We start from the raw sequence: 19,917 nt of genomic DNA, 5'->3' as shown, positions 1-19,917 counted from the left end.
AAATAATCATAAATAATGAATAAGCATTGTCTAAATGGCAATTTGGACTATTAAAAATTTAATGGTGACATAGGTGGGCCCATAGGGGCTATTAGCCCACCACTTAGAGCCCAATACACGATTCAAACACTAAGGCCCAACATCACTGGAACCCAACGTTATACCAAGAACCAATAACATCTAAACACTTGTCAAGAGAGGAACTAGCTACGTAAGCAGACAAAGATCCTGCAGAGTTGTTACACCACACATCAGCCATTAATGAGGCCCCTTGCAGCATTTAATGCGATAACCCCTTCACGTCGGAATAGAACAACCTCACCATGAACAAGGAAAGGTAGAGCATAGACTTTCGGCCAACATGACAGGTCGGAGTAGACAAGGAAATGATGAACAAAGGATATAAGCAGGTTTCTAAGACAAAAAGAAGGTTAAGTTCTTTATCATCACCCTATCTCTATGTTCAATTAGTCTCTTTTTTCTAACTTGATCGTCGGAGGGTTCGCTGGGGGACTCCCGTTTCCCGTTGGACTTTTGTGTAGGTCTCTCGGTGAGCCCAGAGATCGGACAACGGTGAGGGAGGCGTGGATCAACCTCCGTTCCTCAGGGACTAGTAGTATCATCAGTTAGCGCAGTCTATGGGAAACTTTCACTCTGTGTGACAATTATGCTCATTGTTGCCAGAGACCCATCCTCGATAATTCCTTTTTGCCACCCGCCAAGGTGGGTGGTCACAATGAGATCCATGGCTTCTCAACATAACGTTGCCGACCCTCCTAATCCAAACAACCCACCTCAGTATTTCACAGAACTCACCAATAGCATCAACCGCCTAGCCGAACAAAACTAAGCCTTGATTAATGCTTTGCTTCAGCGAGACCTCCATGCGCCTCTTCCACCACCACAAGATATCCCACCTAATCGAGAACGAACCCCGAGCCATCCCTTCCAACAAGCCCACCCCTCAAACTTGGAAGGTTTGCGACCCCCACCCCAAGATATGAACCTCCACCTCGGGATCTACATCCATCAGTCCAAGCACCTTCTCCTGAGGGAGAGGCCAGTAGTGTCCAGCCTCCATTGTATTCTGGTGGTGACAACGTTCTAATCTGGGATGCGGAACTCCGAGCCATGAAACTCCAGCTTCAAGGAGTCATGCAGAACATACAGAATAAACCCTCCACAATAGCCAATTCACCGTTTGTCGCCTCCATTAGGGACAAACCCCTACCTCCTAAGTTCAAAATGCCCTCGATCGACTCTTTCGACAGCACAACGGACCCTATCGACCACATGGAGACTTACAGGACCCTAATGATCCTCTATGCTTTTCCTGATGAGATCATGTGTCGAGCTTTCCCTGTAACACTCAAGGAGTTGGCTCGACTCTGGTTCAGTCAGCTGCCAACGGACTCCGTCTCTACTTTCTAACACCTAAGTGATTCCTTTCTTAGCCATTTCATTGGTGCCCAGCGCCAGTGGTGCCCGACGAATCAGCTCCTCAACATCCGTCAGACGGAGGGGGAATCACTACGTAGCTTCGTCACCCATTTCAACACCGAGGCCTTGCAGGTGGCGGAAAACGATGACAAGGTCATTCTCGCGACTTTCATGGCTGGTTTACGATCATCCGACTTCCTTTGCTCCCTCTCCAAAAACCCTCCAACCTCCATGGCAACCCTTCTTTCCAAAGCCCAAAAATATATGAACGCCGAAGATTCTCTGGCCTGCCAAGATTCTACAACCAAAAAGCCAACCCTCACAGAAAAGAGAAAGGAATCTGAAACCAGAACCACCCAATACACACAGCAAGCACCTCAGTATACCAACCGAACTGCTCGAGCCAACCGATTGACACTTACCCGGCCGCCTGATCGGTTCGAGCGGTACACATCCCTCAATTCCCCCATGGAACAAGTCTTGAACCAGATTCAACGAGATTACAACTTGAAATGACCACAACCCTTGCGGTCTCCTTTCAACCGGCGAGACCAATCCAAATACTGTCGTCCCCATCAGGACCACGACAACAACATCGAGGAATGTGTTAACCTTAAAGACCAGGTAGAGAGCTTGATACACCAGGGGCGCCTCAGTTGGTTCACGGCAGCTCGTCCCCAACAACGGCCAAGGACCGAACCTACCAGGGGCAACCACCGACACACCCCTCCCCGACAACCCGCACAACCTAACCAAGGCAATGATTGGCGCCCACCACAACCCTAAGCACAAGGCAACCCTGCTCCCCCAGTTGAAGAGATCAGAGTCATTGTTAGCGGGCTTCCATACGGAGGACCATCTCATTCAACCCAGCGAGCCGAACTTAAAAAAATCAGACAGGGCTCCAACAAAGAAGTCACGACATTGGATCGCCCCTTCAAACACCCCAAACAGTGGATGGAACCCATCACCTTTACGGAGGCCGATTGCACAGGCATCCGTTACCCTCATGACGACCCCCTCATCATCTCTGCTCTCCTGTCCAATTACAAAGTCAAACAAGTGCTTGTCGACAACGGCAGCTCTTCAAACATCATCTTCCTGAACGCCTATTGCCAGCTCAAGGTCGGGGAAGAAAGATTGTCCCCTCTCCAAACCCCACTGGTCGGCTTCACGAGGGATCGAGTGACCTCTATAGGCTCTATCGATCTTCTCATCACCATTGGAGAGTATCCACGACAAACCACCAAGTTACTCACTTTCCTTGTCATCGACTGCCTCTCTACTTATAACATCATCATTGGTCGTACAACCTTTAATGCTTTTCAAGCTATCATATCCACATACCATCTGGCCATGAAATTTCCTATTGACCTCGGGGTCGGCACCGTGAGGGGAGAGCATACGGTGGCCAGAGAATGCTACGTCACTTCACTCAAAGAGGTCAAGCTGAAGGAGGCTATGATCATCGAAGGACTCGACGTCAGAGACGAAAACGAGTTAGTCAGAGGGGAACCAGTGGAAGAACTTGTTGAAGTCCCCATCGACCCTACCAATCCAACAAAAACAGCTAACATCGGCAGCCAACTATCCTCCCAAGCCCAGGCCGACCATACAGCCCCCCTAACCGAGCACAATGATGTATTTGCCTAGACCCATTCCGACATGCCGAGTATCGATCCCTCCGTCATCACTCATCGTCTTAGCATCGAGCCCCACTTCCGATTTTTCCGTCAGAAGCAGCGTGTCTTTCACCCGGAACGTAATGCCTTTATTGCCTCTGAGGTAGACAAACTACTGGACAAACGGTTCATCAAGAACGTATACTACCCCAGATGGCTGTCAAATGTGGTCCTGGTCCGTAAAAATAACGGTAAATGGCGACTCTGTGTCGACTACTCCGGCCTTAATTGAGCTTGCCCCAAAGATAGTTGTCCCCTCCCTCGCATAGATTTGCTTGTCGATGCCACTGCTGGACATCAGATGCTCAGCTTCATGATGCCTTCTCCAGCTACAATCAAATTCTGATGCACCCGACTGACCAGGAACACACCTCCTTCATCACAGACAGAGGAACTTACCACTATCGTGTTATGCCGTTCGGATTGAAAAATGCCGGAGCAACTTACCAACGGTTGGTCAATGCCGTCTTTCACCACCAGATAGGTCAGAATATGGAAGTCTACGTTGATGACATGCTTGTCAAGAGTAAACTCTCCTTTGATCATTTGACAGACCTGTGAAAGACCTTCGAAACCCTACGCAAGTATCAAATGAAGCTGGATCCGGCGAACTGCGCCTTCGGCGTAGGATCTGGGAAATTCTTGGGTTTTATGGTCAGTCAACAGGGCATCGAGGCCAACCCCAAAAAGATCAAGGTTTTGATAGAAATGCAGTCTCCTAGAACGATCAAAGAGGTTCAACGACTTACCGACAAAGTCGCCGCCCTCAACCGTTTTATTTCCCGCGCAACAGACAAGTGCCTTCCCTTTTTCAAAGTCCTTCGACAGGCCTTTGAGTGGACCACCGAATCTGAAGAGGCCTTTCAACAATTGAAGCAGTGCATGGCCAACCCTCCCCTACTCTTTCAGACGCTCTCAGGCGAGACCCTTTTTCTCTACTTAGCTGTATCAAACACCGCAGTCAGTGCGGCCCTCATTAGGGAGGACAGCTCAGTACAACGTCCGGTTTATTACATTAGCCGAGCTCTCAGGGGAGCAGAACAGAACTACCCTCTGCTAGAAAAAATGGCCCTCGCCTTGGTCATAGCCTCAAGACGACTCCGACCTTATTTCTAAGCTCACTCCATAGTGGTCCTCACTAATCAACCTTTGAAGAGGGTAATGCAATAGCCAGAGTTGTCCGGTAGGCTTATGCAATGGTGCAAGCAATAATGAAGCCGAGTATGAGGCCTTGATAGCAGGTCTTCGCCTAGCCAGAGACATTGGTGTAAGCCATATCCAACTGTTCAGTAACTCCCAATTGATCGTCGGGCAGATCACGGGGGAATTCGACGCGAAGGAAGACACGATACGAGCCTACAGAGACATTGCACTCCCTCTCGTTCGCCTTTTCAATACTTTCCATATCAAACACATCCCTCGGTCAGAAAACTCCAAGGCAGACGAAATGGCCCAGTTAGCCTAGGCCGACCAGTCAGACCTCAGCCACGGCGTTCGCCTTGAATACACTGTAGGAAAATTAATTTTTAGCGACGTTTGAAAAAAGCCGCTATAAGCATTAAAAATGCCGTCATAAGTTATAGCGACGTTTAATATTTTCGTCGCTAATACAGCTGCCGTCATAACCTTACAACGTTTTAAAAACATCGCTAAAAACATTAGACGGCGTTTTAAAAAACGTCACAAAAACTTTGACGTTCATTACATTTCCGTCCCAAAATAACGTATGACGTCATGATGACATCATTTAGTAGCATTTTTTGAAAAAAACGCCATTTTTTTTTCTTCTTTTTTTTTTGGATTCTGAAATATTCCATAAAACAGGGCCAATTTAACTAAAAAGAAAGCTTGAATATAATATGTACAATCTGTGATTTGGCAAAAAAAAATCACAAAAACTTCAATCTCGAACCACACTCTTGAAGAGAACAGAATGTGACAAGAAGATGCCAGCTTGTCAAAGTCATAGCTACATAAAGGCAAATGAGAAGAATACAATATCTTAGTATACACTGAAAAGAAAATTGCAACAAAATAATAATTAGCAACTGTCCACAGATAATTAGAAGTCTGGCTCAGCTGCAAGTTGCAACAACAATGGCTGGGGGTAATATTTCTGCACCTCATGGATTAGATGGGACCCAAATCTGCATTAGAATCATGAGCATGCAGGAATGTCAAAGATGGATATAACTGTTGATCTCTCCAAGATATTAATGTGAGAACATCATTTCTAATTCTTCCTCTATTAAATGGTTTGCTAAAAGATAAAGAAGGAAATAATTTTTAAACTTTCAAATCCAAACTCTTTTTTTTCGATAAACAATCAAATTTGAAATATTTTGTTCCAATAAATAATTCTTAACTATGTATGAATAATTTGCACCTCTCGTCTCATATTAAGAACAAGGAAACAGATATACCTTGGATGTATTGTTCAATTTTTTAACTTTAGTTGAGGTGTTTCTGTTACCCTTTGGAGCAGACAAAGCATTCAAAAATGTTGAATTTTTGTCCTCATTATAGGAAAGATTAATTGAAGGAAAAAGGCTGGAAGGGATTGTGAGCAACTCACCAAAATTGAAACTTAATGTGCTGATAAGTGCCTTATTACAGATCACAATTGATACTGATGAAGCCACCGACAGAGTCAGAGCTCCAACAGTTCCAAGTTGAAACCTCTGGTTTTCTCTCATCTTCTTCTCCTTCTCTAATTACACCACCTTCATTTCAACCAAACAACAAACCATCAAAACCCCAAGTTTCACAACAATAAAAAAAATAAAAAAATAAAAATTACAGAAGAAAGAGTGTAACTACCTACGATGAGATAAATTATACTGAAATTCAAAGCTTCTGCAAGGAATGCTTCGGAAGAGCACGAAGTGGATAACAAAACCAACTCAATTTCTTCAAATTCAGCATGCAATTAACACCAAAAGAGGAATCAAAGTAGTTTTTAGCTCAAATTAAGAAGAGAAGCAATTTAACATAAAACAATTCTAGTGACAGCCAGATTTGGTTTAAATTACCAAATCCTCACAATGGGCCTTTGTTTTTGATAATTTATTACATTGACCACAGGAAATATAGCAGCATGACAGTTGCACTTCAACAAGGTGAATTTACCAAAAAGCCTAAAACATTTCAAATGTGCTAGAAAAAATCAATCATCAAATAATGGAGCAATCTCCCTCTAGGTTGCTCTATTTCATTCTTTTCTTCATCACTTATTAAAGGAAGCTATGAGGCTGTGTTGGTCATATTCAACTACACAGAAGCACCTAATAGACAATCTTTAACCTCTCCAGTTTGTAAGGCGAATTACTTTATTCATGCTTATCTAAATTGAGGTGCTTGATTGTAATACAATTACAAAACTGTAGATACCTTCTGGATGTAATTGATGACCCCTTCATCTCTAATTTTATTCCCATCTTGGTCAACCACATTAAACACTGAAACAACAAATTTTGAAGAAAAAACAATATAAGAAACAAAAAGGGTGAAGCGCATAAATCTTTTTTTGAATTTGCTTGTGACAGTTAAAGAAGAAACTATACCATCCATGAACCAACCCCCATCAGATGAAATATGCCTTCCTAATAACGAGGTTCAAATCAGTAAGAACTTGGACAAATTCCAGGAGAATCCCATGCTTGTTGACACTTTAACCTAAATAAGATGTGCCATCTATAATGAGAAAGTAGAAAAGCAAATAGACCAACCAAAGCAAAACCAAATACTCAACCTCAATTTTTAGAAACCTTGCCAACCATATCATCGGAGAGCGAAGGCATAGGTCATACCTGGATAACAGTTGCATCCTTGCAAGTATTATTGTCAATTACAACTCTGCAACAACAAGAGGCAACTCAGTAGAAGAACTACCCACATCCTCTCTCTCTCTCTCTCTCTCTCTCTCTCTCTCTCACAACAATCCAAAGATGAGGAGAATCAAATAGTAAAAACCAATTAAGGCTACTGAAAAGAGGTAAAATTCAATAAATTTTGAAGGACAAAAATCACTTTGAGATCAAATCATAAAACCTCTATATATAAAAATACACAATTTATCATACTTGTTTTGGGTGGGTACAATTTATCATACTTGAAAACAATAAAACATGTGAAACCTCAATCCTAGTAATTCAAACCACAAAGACTTGAAACCTAAAATGAAGTCTCCTTTGTTAAGTTACTAAAAACTTGAAAACTGAACAGACTAGCACAATATTAGCAAGTTTGGCTATTAAGTTAAAAATAGAAACATGAAAACAGAGATGAAGTCTCCTATGTCATGGACAGTCCACAAATTCATATCACTCATGTAAATAGCAGGTGCAATGGCCTTGGAATTTAGTGTCACAGAGGGAAGCCCTTGATAAAATTTATTCAATCAAGCAAACAACTACACTCATAATATATATATATATATATATATGGAATAGCCTAAAAGGAATGAAAATCATGCCAAGAAAAGACATTAAGTTTATAAGAAAGAACACTCTATCTTACAAGACCAAATACCTTAGTAGCTCACATGGAGTCTCTGCCACTAACTCGGATGGATCACGATCGTTCTGGAAAACAACCAAGGTAAGTTTCTAAAAATTCTTAGCCAATATAACTATAAGCAATATGAAACCAAATACTCATCAAGAACTTAAAGCAACTAGATAACAAGAAATTGGTTAGTATCGCTATCAACCAATGAACTTGAAAGAGCACATCCTATCCATTAAGAATGCCATTTTTAAATACCAAATGAAATCCAACAAGAAATAGATTCATATCAAATAGTGTTACAAATATCTAGCTGCACAAGAGTCAAAAGAAGAGCTCACCTCTAGTAGATATCATGCCCGTCTTAATAGCCCAAACCTGCCCACATCTCATTTACCTCTTAGAGAAAACAACGAAACTATGACAGAGAAACTTAAAGTAAAATTAAAACAGAGAAATCATCACAGCAAAAACATTTGTAGGTCTTACTTAGACAAGTACATAACATTGAAGATTACACCCGATATCAACAAGGTACATGCATATTTGATTGTTGGCAATCTACCCTCAATTATAATTCAAATACATAAATTCAAGTACATACACACACTCACAAACATACAGAGAGAACCTAAAAAGACAATACCAGCATTGTCGTGGCTGTCTCTTTTGAGTTCCCATCAATATGAAGCATAGTGCTGGCCTCATTGTAAAACTGTTGAGCAAAATCTGGTTGTTGCTGAAGTACTTGGTAATACTGCCCAACAAAGTACGTTCCAACCTGAAATCCAAACACCCATCTTTTTGGAGAAAGAAAGAGTGAATATATATATATATATATATATAGAGAGAGAGAGAGAAAGGACCTGAGTAGTGGTGACGGGCACATGAAACGGAGTAGCCATGACAAGTCTCGAGGGTCTCTAAAACCCTAGAGCTTCAATCAAACCCTAGATTGGCAATGCGGTGGTGACTCCATCGTAATCGTCATCGTCATCATCCTCCTCATCATTCATGCTCTTTTTTAAACTGTCATCACCATCATCTTCTTTATTACTCCCGCGAATCAACCTATCTTCTCTCCTCATCTTGCTGCGACTTGACCAATCTCGATTTTGGTCCCTGTTTCAACCAAATCGATTCAAGAATCGATGGATCTGAATCGATGGATCTGAACAAGTAATCAGAATCGAACCTGGTGAATCTCTCAAGGAGAATGAGGAGAGACAGAAAACCCTAGATCTTGGACGGTGACAGAAAATGAGAAGAGAGAGAAATGAAGAGAGAAAGCAAAATCGATGGATGTGAATCGATGGAACTCCTAATCGATGGATCTGAATAACTAATCGGAATCGAACCTGGTGAATCTCTCAAGGAGAATGAGGAGAGATAGAAAACCCTAGTTCTTGGATGGTGATAGAAAATGAGAAGAGAGAAATGAAGAGAGAAAGCAAAATGACGGAAAGCCAAATGGAGACTGAGGGAGACGGAGCATGGTATAAAGTGGAATGCGTGTCTTTTAATATTACTTTATGTCTTTCACAATGTTTTTCAATAAACGTTGTCTAACAAACGTGGTTATAGGTAATTATTGTTGTAGTGATACCTGGCCCATCCGGCTACTTCGCCAAACCAGCAAGAGGTTTACTTCGTCCAAAACGAACTTATCCCATAGGCTGCAGACATCCTTCTGTTTTTGACAAGTGGGGACTTACCAACCGATAAATAGCAAGCCGCTAAAGTCAGAGCCTGGTTGTCCAATTACATCCTCATCAGCGGCCTACTGTACAAATACGGATTTTCGCACCCATACCTCAGGTGTCTGAGTCCTGCTTAAGCGATCTACGTAATGAGGGAAGTCCACGAGGGTGTGTGTGGTAATCATTCGGGTGCAAGATATTTGGCCCACAAAATCATCTGCACTGGTGTAGACACCCCATTTTGACCGGCCCTAAGACTTGGGCGCTTTCTTTTGATTACTCAATGATGAAAACAAGAATATGCTATCTCACAAAATTCTCAGTAAAAAGATGGAATATAAACTTTAATCCTAGTCTTACACCTGTTTTTGCCAAATTATTTTAGACTCCTTCTCCATTTTCTTTCCCTTTATTATGTATATATATATATATATATATTATGTTATATTATTATATAATATTTTATTAAATTTATTCAGTACCCTGGTTTCACCCACGCACCATACTTTTGTATATATATAACATTATATTATATAAGGGTATTATTCCTCATTTGAAAAAAAAAATTCACTACACTCCCATCGTGCGTCTTTTTGTTTTCTGTGCCTTTAGACCCGCTTTGGTCAAATTATGTTCCATATTTGGCCTACTAAAATATATTTTATTAGTCCATGTATTTTAATTTTACGTATTTGTGTGTTTTTATATATTTTTCTGGGTATTTGTACATGTATTTATGCTAATAATCTCTTTTATATATTATTATATTGTAAAGTGCATAGTAATTTTACTGTGCATTTAAAATCACTGTGCATCTTTTGAAATCAACTCCTTCTACCACCGTTTCTTCTTTTGTCTTTTTCTTACAATTATTTTCTATAAAAGGGGGAAGATCAGAGAAGGAAGAGGAGGGATTTTGGGAGGGGAGAGATTAGAAGAGTCAAAAAATTGGGAGAGAGAATAAAAAAAAAGGGAATTGGTGCGAGGGAATTTTGAGAGAAAAAGAATCAGAAAGAAGGAACCGCTAAAGTTGTAATTCCAAATTTTGACTGAGAATTGAGAACACATTCCACAGACTTGAGGGTAATCAAAAGAAAGTTTGTGAATCAGAAAATTCATCATGTCCCCGAAAGGTGAGTTTTCGCAAACTTTCATTTAATTTCAAAATGTGATATAATTTGTTTAAGTACTTTATTTATTGTTTTTCATAATTTTTTTTTATCGCTTTAAATGGTCGGTTGAACCACCTAATTTTACTACTTTATCTGCTGTAATTTACTGTTGTATATAAACTGTTGTAATTTACATAAAATGTTGTAGTTTACTATTTATAAATTGTTGTAATTTTATCACTTTAAATGGTCGGTTGAACCACCTAATTTTACTACTTTATCTGCTGTAATTTACTGTTGTATATAAACTGTTGTAATTTACATAAAATGTTGTAGTTTACTATTTATAAATTGTTGTAATTTTATCACTTTAAATGGTTGGTCGAACCACCTAATTTGTTAAAAGATGTAACCCGCCAAATGAATAGTGATCGGTGGTGAATAGTAACCTCCGGCGGTAAATAGTAACTTCCGGCGGTGAATAGTAACCCCGACGATGAATAATAGCCCCATTGATGAATAGTACCTCCGGCGATGAATAGTAACAGCGGATGAAAAATGCCCGGTAAGATGAATAACGATCAAGAAAGGTGAATAGTAATTGTCATGATGAATAGTAACTTCCGGCAGTGAATAGCATCTCGGGATGAATAGTGCTCCCGCAAAAATAAGTTTCCCTGAACAGAACGGAGCAGTCTTCCTACATCAAGCAAAATATTTTCCGGCGCACATGAAGTTTCTTTATTTTATTTTATTTTATTTTATTTTATTTTATTTTGAGAGTTTGTGAGGTTTTTATTTTGTTGTAATATTCCTTTCTCTCTCTCTTATCTGGTTTGTAATAATTTATTCAGAGCGTTGTAATAATTCCCCGCCCCGCTTCTTTCTATCCCGTTCTTTTACTTGCTTTCTTTATTTGTACATAAACATCATATTTATTTTTCATCATAGTTATGCTTTGCATCCATGTTTCATGCATCTTGATTGGGCTAAGTTTGCATTTATGGATTTAATCAATTCCTATGTGATTATGTGCGCTACCTCATGTTCTTGAGATGATTCACATATCATATTTTAGAGGCTGAATCTTTAGTTGCATCTCATGCGTGAATTGCATTAGGATTTTGTATATAAGATCATGCATGTTTTACTAACTTTGTTTTGTAGCTTGTTCGTGGGTCGTCAAACATGTAAGTTTTTATACTTTAGCATCCCGTTTGTGTATGTTTTTCTTACTATGTTTAAGCATTCTACCATGTGGCTATTTGCTTATGTGATATAATTGTATGAATGCCAGTAGATGGAGGTTGTGTCGCTTAATTTGGAATGATATTGATTTTCATGTTTGTAAACTCAATTTATTTGGGTTATACATTTTCAAAACTCTTTCAAAACTACATGAAATCAAGTTGTTCCAAAATGGGTGACATAGTCTATACTTGTATGCTTCACATAGTAAATTTTAGGATTTATTAACTAATCAGAACATGAACATATAAATAAAATAAAATTCATATCGTGGTTAGTAAAGGCCGATCTTTGATCGGGTGGGCGGGGGTGCTCATTATTGACCTTCCCCTCTCATACCTAAGGTTCCGAGCCAAGCATCCTTGGTTACGACGAACAGTGGCCTTGGCACCGAGTCATGGGTTTCCTAATTTCCCAAAATATTAGGTGGCGACTCTGAGATCTGATGACGCAGTCCATTTTTGACAAAATTGCAATAAAAATAGATTTTCAATAAAAGTTGCCAAATCTGGACTCTCATCTACGTTTCACATTGCACTCGTGAGAATAGATCAAAGGGATCTTGGGGGTCCGAACTGTTTAACGCGCGTAGGTACCCCCCGGGCATGTTACAACTGGTTACTTCTGGCCTACTCTCCACCAAAATACCACCGATTTTGTGCTTAAGTGTGATAAGTGCTAGCGCTTTGTCAATATCCCTCAAGCCCCACCAACAGAACTGATTACGCTCTGCAATCCCTACCCTTTCGCCAAGTGGGGCATCGACTTAGTTGGTCCATTGCCCACCGAAAGGGGCCAAACCAAGTTCGCTATAGTTGCCATTGACTACTTCACTAAATGGGTGGAAGCGGAACCCTTCGCTATAATCACTGAGCGAAACACAATCAAGTGTATCTGGCAGTCGATTGTATGCTGATTTGGAATCCCTCAAGCCATTGTCTCAGACAACGGCAAACAATTCGACGATGCCAAGTTCAGGAAATTCTGTGCAGAGCTCCATATCAAACCATGTTTCTCTTCCCCAGGTCATCTCCAGCCAATGGGCAAGTCGAAGTCACCAATCGCTCTCTCCTAAAGATCATCAAAACTAAGTTCCGTTAAAGGACTCTGGGCTAAGAAACTACCAAACGTACTCTGGGCTTATCAAACTACCCCCCGGACCCCTACAGGGGAGACCCCTTTCGCTTAACATACGGCGCTGAGGCGGTCATCCCAGTGGAAATTGACCTGCGGACTCCCAGGGTTTTGCACCCGGATCCAGAACTAACCGAAGAATTGCGTTGGGCTGACTTGGACCTGATTGAAGAGCTCTGAGAGACCACTGCTGTCAAACGGGCGTCATATCAACAGAAAATGAGAACACATTACAACCGCAAATCCGACCAAGAAAGTTCACAGTGGGGGACCTAGTCTTGCGCAAAGTAACTCTTGCTGCCAAAAATCCCGCAGAGGGCAAGCTAGCAGCCAAATGGGAAGGACCTTACATTGTTAAGGCCAGACCCCGCCCAAGCACATACCGACTCCAAGACATGGAAGGCAGAGACCTCTCCCATCCATGGAACGCCAAGCACTTGAAGCCTTATTTCTAGTAAAATGACATCTCCTATTTTTGTATTGATTGATTGTTGTATGTTCCTTTTGACGATTCTCACTTGTTCGTTTTTTGCCCTTTCCATACATGGTGTAAACTTGTGATCAACTGGTTGTGCCTTAAATGACAGTGACTTTATATCTCCATTATCTGTGTTGTGTTTCAATAACTACTTGTTAACCAAAGCCTCAGCCAAACTGAGCACGAAGAGTTCAGCCAGACTATGTTAACTTAAGTCTCAGCCAGACTGAGTTAACTAAAGCCTCAGCCAAACTAAGAACAAAGAGCTCAGCCAGACTGAGTTAACTTAAGTCTCAGCCAGACTAAGTTAACTTAAGCCTCAGCCAGACTGAGTTAACTAAAGCCTCAGCCAGACTGAGCACGAAGAGCTCAACCAGACTGAGTTAACTTAAGTCACAGCCAGACTGGGCACGAAGAGCTCAGCCAGACTGAGTTAACTAAAGCCTCAGCCAGACTAAGCACGAAGAGCTCAGCCAGACTGAGTTAACTTAAGTCTCAGCCAAATTGAGCACGAAGAGCTCAGCCAGACTGAGTTAACCTAAGCCTCAGCCAGACTGAGCACGAATAGCTCAGCCATACTGAGTTAACTTAAGCCTCAGCCTGACAGAGCCCTCCAAGTCTTAGTCAGAACCAGCATGAAGAAATCGGCTGGTCAGAATCAAAGCTAGTCTCAGCTGTTGCCATACTTAGTTAAAATCCAAGTTCATGACCATCCACTTTCACTAGTCATACAAGTTAGCCTGCTTGCCAATTTTTAACATTTTTACATCACAATCTACTTACAAATTTCACAATTTATGCACAAGTTTTATTTTTACACCTACTTTTTATTGAGTTCTGCTAAGCCATTTTCACCATTCCAAATTTACAAATCAGAGCAATAACGACAACAACAATATATTATAAAACTCGTTGTTTTATTAACAAACTTGCATTTTTATACAAATTCATTACAGAAACTACCTCTATTACAAAAAAAAAAAACAAAAACAAAAACAAAAAACAAAAAAAAAACATCAACAAACAAACAAAAACAAATAATTTTATACAATTAATCTCCCTCGCTCGACGCGAGATCTTCCTCTTCAACCCCCTCATCTAGGGGGGTCTGAGCGACGTCGTCTTCTCCTACTTTCATGAGGCTGAAGTCCACGTCCGGGAACAGCTCCTGTGCCTTTTACCTGAAAGTCATCTAGCCGCTGTGCCAGAACTAGCTCATCTCGTGCTTGTAGAAGTCAGACCGCTAGAAGCTTTGGATCACTTCCTCTTCACTCCTACCTCCAGTGGCCGCTCCCAACGGCCCAGTCCCCCTATCCCCCTCTTTCGCCAAGCCCCCGGCGACCGTGGCATTAATGGCCATTTGGAATTCGACGGACCCCTTGAATTGCTCTACGGCCGCTATGCATAAGTCGGGGTACGCCGCCCTCTCAGACGCCAACTTGGCCCTTTCTTCCGCTAGGGCCTTCTCTAACTCTGCGATCCGACGATCTGTTTCTTCTTTGTCTTTGATCGACTGGTCGCTCAGTTCCTCGTTGTTGGTAATGACCTCTTCCCATCTCTCATTAGCAATGGTGCAGGCCTGTTGGACCAGATCTAGCTGCCTCTTCTCACTTACCAGCTCGAACTCTAACGATACCGCCTTGCGGCGTTCCGCTTCCAGCTCTGATTTGGTCGCGAGGAGTTCAGCACCAGCACGCTCTGCTGAATAGCGCTGCACCACCACTAATACTTCTATTTTCTTTGCTCTTTGCGCACACTCCATCCCATTTGCGCACGCACTCCAAGTGGCCTTCTTCCAGCCCGTTGTCTCAACCTTTAGTTTCTGCAACTGCGCTTTCACCCCTTCTAGCTGGGTCCTCAGCGACTCTACCTCCATCTTCGCGCGCGCTACTTTATTCATCAGAGCAGCCGCCAAGGTCGCTGCCTCCATCTGGGCCGAGCAAACCCCTCTCAGAAGGTCAACCTCCGTCAGCCGCGCCATTGACCACACGGTCGCATCCTCCATCACTCTAACAAGTCGGTCGGCTGCGACCCTAGCCTTCCCCCCTTGTTCTGCCGAGTAACCTGCCAATGCGCGCGCGTGGTACATGGCGGTCTTTAGCGCGATGCTTGTCTCTGGTTTGCTACTCCCAATCTTCCCTTCACCAAGACTGGGAGATACTTCTACCACAGGCCCCATCGTTGCCTCCACCTAGGCACTTGGGCCCACGTCTTCTTTCAGCACTTGGGCGCTAGGGCCCATGTCTTCTTTTAGCACTTGGGCTATTGGGCTCATGCCTTCCTTAGCCACTTGGGCAGTTTCCCTTCCTGGCGCCTCCTTCGCGCTCCCTTCCTTCATATTCTTTAAGACAGGGGCGTCCTTACTACCCTCAGTCGCCGCCCTCCTTTTCTTCATTTTCTTTAGCACTGCGTCCACCTCTTGTTTGCCCTTCTCCTTCAGTGGGTCTACTGGGGGCGGCAGTGGGGCAAAGTCAGTCAGGTCTTTGTCCCCCAACAGTTTGGGACGCGGTCAGACCCGCTCCCTCATCACCAGTTTAGGCGTGGGCCCCAACTGTCTCTCATTATACTTGTCCGCTTTGGCGAACGCTCTCCTCTCTTTCTCCTCCTCCGCTTTTCTCGACGCCTCAAGCTCCTCCTTCGCCGGATCCTCCTCCGTCGGCTGCGGTCCCAAGCTCAGGGTAAACAGGGTTAAAGGAAGGATAAGGTCATCCCACTTCACCCCCTCCTTCTCCCTCCACTCCTTCACCCTCTTCACCCTGTTCTCAGCCTTCACGTCTAGCCTTGGCTTCACTGATTTTGTGGGGACTTTCCATGTTGTGCGAACTCCTCTCCCACCACTCGTTGATACATAAAACCATCTCAACCTCCATCCCTTCACCGAATATGGAAAGTCTGCCACTAGACCCCGGCTCGCCACCGCCTGCAAGGTCACCTACATCTCCTGTTGATCGGAGGCCTTGTAACAGGAGAAGAATTCCTCCACTGTCATAGCTGCCCCCCCCGGTCGCCGGTGGCCATGAAACCGTGCATGCCATCTGTATCTTCCATGCGATGGGGATTAGCTGCCCTGGCGCCACCTCCAGCTTGTTAAGTACGTCCACTACTATTTGGGGGAGTGGTAACCTTAGCCCCCTCCGTAGTGCCTCCTCATACAACGTGAATTTTGTCGGTCGTGCGTTCGACGCCCTCTCCTTAGATATAGGCAGCCTCAACTCTACCTCCGCCGAAATCTGGTACTTCCTTCGTACCTCCTCCAACTCCTCCGCCGTAAACGTAGACTTGTAGGCCTTGGTGTGCCAGTGGTCCGGCTCCATTTGGCTAATTGGCCTAGCGGCCACAATCATCGTCGTCGGGCGAGCCCGCGCCGCTTGCCCAGCTCCCATCTCCTTCCTCTGCTCTGCTTGGTATTGTTCTGCTAACTACACTGCGTCGTCTTCTCCCAATGAGTCTAGCCTTATAGTTGGCACTTCATCTCGAGCCATTCCTCCTACGTGTCTACGTATCGCTTCGGACGCTGGCACAAGGAAGTTCGCAAAGTGTTACAGAGGCGTGTCACACGAAACAAATGAGTTCACTTCTGGGATGTGTAGATTTTTTGCAAAAATGTAGGTAAAGTGAATAACTCCAAACGCCCACGGTTTGCCTATATTCCAAGGGTCGAGATTAAATTTCGCCAGTTTGAAAATTTTCGAAAACTTCCACCCCCGCCTTTTCAATGTCCTATATTAGCCTATCCCTTCGTTTCTTCCTAACGCATCACCTCCCTCATTACGGGATTATGTCACGTGTACGACTACGATCCACTACTCTCTTCCCCTTCCCTGTCTATTTCATTTCACATCACCACGTGCCCCGCCGCTCCTCGATCCCCGCGCGCCGCCATTTCCTCCTCACTCGGTCACCTTTCGCGGTCAGCCCTCCTCCCATTCAGCCTCTTCACTTGGTCACCCTTCGCGGTCGGCCCTCCTCCTAGTCGGCCTGTTCACTTGGTCATCCTTCGTAGTTGGCAATCCTTCCAGTTGACCTGTTCACTCGGTCACCCTTCGCCGTCGGCCCTCCTGCTAGTCGGCCTCTTCGCTCGGTCACCCTTCGCGGTCAGCCCTTCTGCCAGTCGGCCTCTTCGCTCGGTCACTCTTCGCGGTCGGCCCTCCTCCCAGTCGGCCTCTTCCCTCGGTCACCCTTCGCGGTCGGCCCTCTTCCTAGTCGGCCTCTTCACTCAGTCACGTTTCGGGGTTGGCCTTCCTCCCAGTCAGCCTCCTCACTCGGTCACCCTTCATGGTCGGCTCAACTCCTAGTCGGTCAGTCAATCTTCTCTCACTCGACCACCCACAACCCCCGTTTTCTTCCTTATTCCCGTCGTTGGACTGAAGCTGCAGTTGGGAATGGGGGACTACTGACATAGGTGGGCCCATAGGGGCTATTGGCCCACCACTTAGAGCCCAATACACGATTCAAACACTAACGCCCAACATCACTGGAACCCAACATTACACCAAGAACCAATAACATCTAAACACTTGTTAAGAGAGGAACCAACCACGTAAGTAGACAAAGATCCTGTAGAGTTATTACACCACACATCAGCCATTAATGAGGCCCCTTGCAGCATTTAATGTGATAACCCCTTCACGTCGGAACAGAACAGCCTCACCATGAACAAGGCAAGCTAGAGTATAGACTTTCGGCCAACATGACAGGTCGGAGTGGACAAGGAAATGATTAACAAAGGATATAAGCAAGTTTCTAAGACAAAAAAAAAAGGGTTAAGTTCTTTGTCATCACCCTATCTCTACGTTCAATTAGTTTCTCTTTTCTAACTTGATCGCCGGAGGGTTCGCTGGGGGACTCCCGTTTCCCGCTGGACTTTTGTGCAAGTCTCTCGGTGAGCCCAACAACTGGACAACGGTGTGGGAGGCGTGGATCAACCCGACCTGTCCCTCAGGGACTAGTAGCATCATCAAATGGGACTTGAAAGTTTAAAATTTTTTAATTAAGACCTAATGAAATTTAAATTTATAAATAATATTTGTGTGTAAATACCCTTAATTTAAATGAGGATAAATCACAATCACTTGATCAGTAAATTAAGAGATAATATTAGTCCCATTTTAATTATTTAGTTAGTCTTATTGGTCAATGTTGCCATATAACTAAGCACAATTATAAATATTTATTAGAAAAATAACATTATTTGCATAAGTTGAGGAATCGTGTTAGGTTGATGTGCCCATCTACCTAGTGGGGGGGTTATGGTAGCTGAAGTTGAGTAAACCTTCAGGAAGTGTTGTGTTCAATGGTAATAGTTCCTATACAATTAATCTGATTTGGTCATTAAGAATTTAAAATACATATGAGCAATATTACGTATAGGATCCAAAATTTCATCATAATGGTGGCGAATTATATATTAATAAAAATAATAAAATATATATAAATTATTATATTAACTTTTGGGAGATTTTTTTTAAGATTCCTGATATTAAGATTTTATAGTATAAAGGATATTCAATATTTTCATGATATTTAAGATCCCTTCACATTGATCTAGAGAAATTCTTCGTAGAGAAATTCTCTCCAAAGAAATTATGGACTTCCCAAAAAAATTTCTCTGAGTTCAAACCAGAAAAAATTGAACAACACAGAGAAAATTACTCAAAGAAAATTGAAATTTCTTTGAGTTCAAACCAAAGAAAATTAAATAACATAGAGAAAATTAAATAAGACAGAAAATTACCTAGAGAAGTATTAGGTACGGGTGCTTGTCTAAGTATATCAAACATTCATAAACCTAAACGAGTTTGAATGAGTTGCAAATGAGCCGAGTTCATGTTGTTCATGAATAGCTTGGTTTTTGTTTCCAGCCTTAGTTACATTACATAATAATCTACTACAAGTCTGCAACAGAAATAGTAAAATGTGTAAGCAGTAATACATGATAATCTACTACATTCACAGCACTGACTTCACTAATTTTGTCTTAGTAAAATTTCACTAAGTGCTAAAGTCAGTAAAATTTCTCTTATTCGAGTTAGTGAAATTTCTCTGACTTTACTAATTTTGTCTCAGTAAAATTTCACTAAGTGCTTTCATCTCAATAAAATTTCATTGAGTGTTACAGTCAGTAAAATATCTCTGATTCAACTCAGTGAAATTTCCCTAACGTCACTAATTTTGCCTCAGTAAAATTTCACTGAGTGTTAAAGTCAGAAAAATTAAAGCAAATTAATGAAAAGAGAGAGATGCCGGAACTATTTAGTTAAACTAGTAAGGAACAATAGCACCACCAGCAACAACAACAACAACAACAATAGTACCAATAGTGGCTTCAGAGAAGCCAAACTTGTAGGCACCCTGAGCACTATAACCAAGCAGAATAGGCACCCATCCCTTGAAGAAGCTCCTGACTCCCTGTTCCTGCATCAACACTCCGAAACCGAACGAGATGCTCTTGTACTTTGAAAGGTCAATCTGCATATTACATTTGACGAGATCAAGAGAAGTGACGGCCATGTAAGTGAGGCCACAGCTAAAGATTCCACCAACAGCTTACAGTAGGCCATCACCTACACCACTACCAAACCCTTTTACAATGGCGTAGAGAGAGAGAGAGAGAGAGA

Source organism: Camellia sinensis, chromosome 15 (genome assembly GCF_055761805.1).
Source record: "Camellia sinensis isolate YWXY chromosome 15, ASM5576180v1, whole genome shotgun sequence".
Taxonomy (NCBI): Eukaryota; Viridiplantae; Streptophyta; class Magnoliopsida; order Ericales; family Theaceae; genus Camellia; species Camellia sinensis.
Note: the sequence above shows the minus strand (reverse complement) of the source record.